The sequence below is a fragment of the Haemaphysalis longicornis genome, unplaced genomic scaffold, assembly GCF_048455015.1.
Source record: "Haemaphysalis longicornis isolate Haplotype H1 unplaced genomic scaffold, Haemaphysalis longicornis Haplotype H1 scaffold_11, whole genome shotgun sequence".
Lineage (NCBI taxonomy): Eukaryota > Metazoa > Arthropoda > Arachnida > Ixodida > Ixodidae > Haemaphysalis > Haemaphysalis longicornis.
The window spans coordinates 75,764,509-75,765,763 of record NW_027526214.1 but is presented as its reverse complement, the minus strand read 5'-3'; positions in this window follow the sequence as shown (position 1 = coordinate 75,765,763).

Sequence of the window (1,255 nt, the reverse complement as noted above, 5' to 3'; positions counted from 1 at the left end):
TCCCATATGAACCCACTTCCGCAAATCCACCTCGCATGAGCACTGGCACATCCTGGGCTGGAGGGCAATGAGGCGGCACACGATTGGACTTGTGAATGCTCGAGCCAGGACCCCGTCGATCAACCCGTCTCTCCCGACTTGAACTGGCACCCGTTGCTCACACACAGCGACATTCTTCACTACCACCGCAAAACGTATCAACAATATCCTAACATCTCCTTCCAGTTTACCCGGAAACAGACAACCACACTAAGACTCATCCCCAACAAATAGTTACCCTCACCCCAAACTGTTCAGTCGCACATACCCACAGACGTATACCGACGAATGTTCAAGAAGCAAGATTGATAACGCCAAACTCGCCCATATTATCTGGGCTTGCCCGAAGGCACCACAGACTTTCATTAAGAGTGATCATGGCTGGGAGACAGCTCTACGCAGCAACGACCCGGAGATCCAACGGCGGCTGGTCTGCCTGGCTCTAGACGCGGCGGCACCGGTTGCCCGCCCTCACGAGGGCACTCTGGTGACGATACTTGCGTGACCGGGGGGATTTGGCCGTTTCCAAGCGGGTCGCTGAAGTGGGGGGCTTGCCAGCAGAGGCACTGGCTGAGGCCCACCGCTGGGACTCCAACGCCTGGGCTGCTGGGCAGCCCGCAAGGGGCCCAACAGTATAAAGTTTCTCCCTCTTTCTCTCTCTCTCTCTCACTCTCAGAGAGACTCGTGCAGCGCTGCTGGGTCCAATGGGCTCCTTTCGCGGACACCACTCGCGGCCATGCCATACTCGCCCGCTTTCACTGCTAATGATGCAAGGAGAAAACCGAACATTTAGAATATTACCGCAAATCTCTGGAAACATTCTTTTTTTGAAGTGCCCCTATACAAGCAGTACATGCGCCATATGCAATTTCGGATATTTCACAAAAACACTCGTGCGACACTGCTTTTTACAGGCCTGTAATAGTCGTGATCAACCTGTCTTGCTCACATGTTTCTATATATCGTAGCATTAGTACACGCTTACCCGCTTTACTCGATCGCGGTAAAACGGGTGTGCGGTTTATTATTCCTTTCGTTTCATTTTAGCCTTCATCTTCTATCCATAAGTTTCTGCAGGCAACGCCAAACATGTTTGGCTTGCTTTCTGGGTGTGTCTTTATATTTGAAAGCAACTACCTGCCCAGGCTGCGACTGAACGCACTTACTCACACAAACGTTTTTAGTAGCCACAACCTGTTGTGGGCTTTGCTTTCCG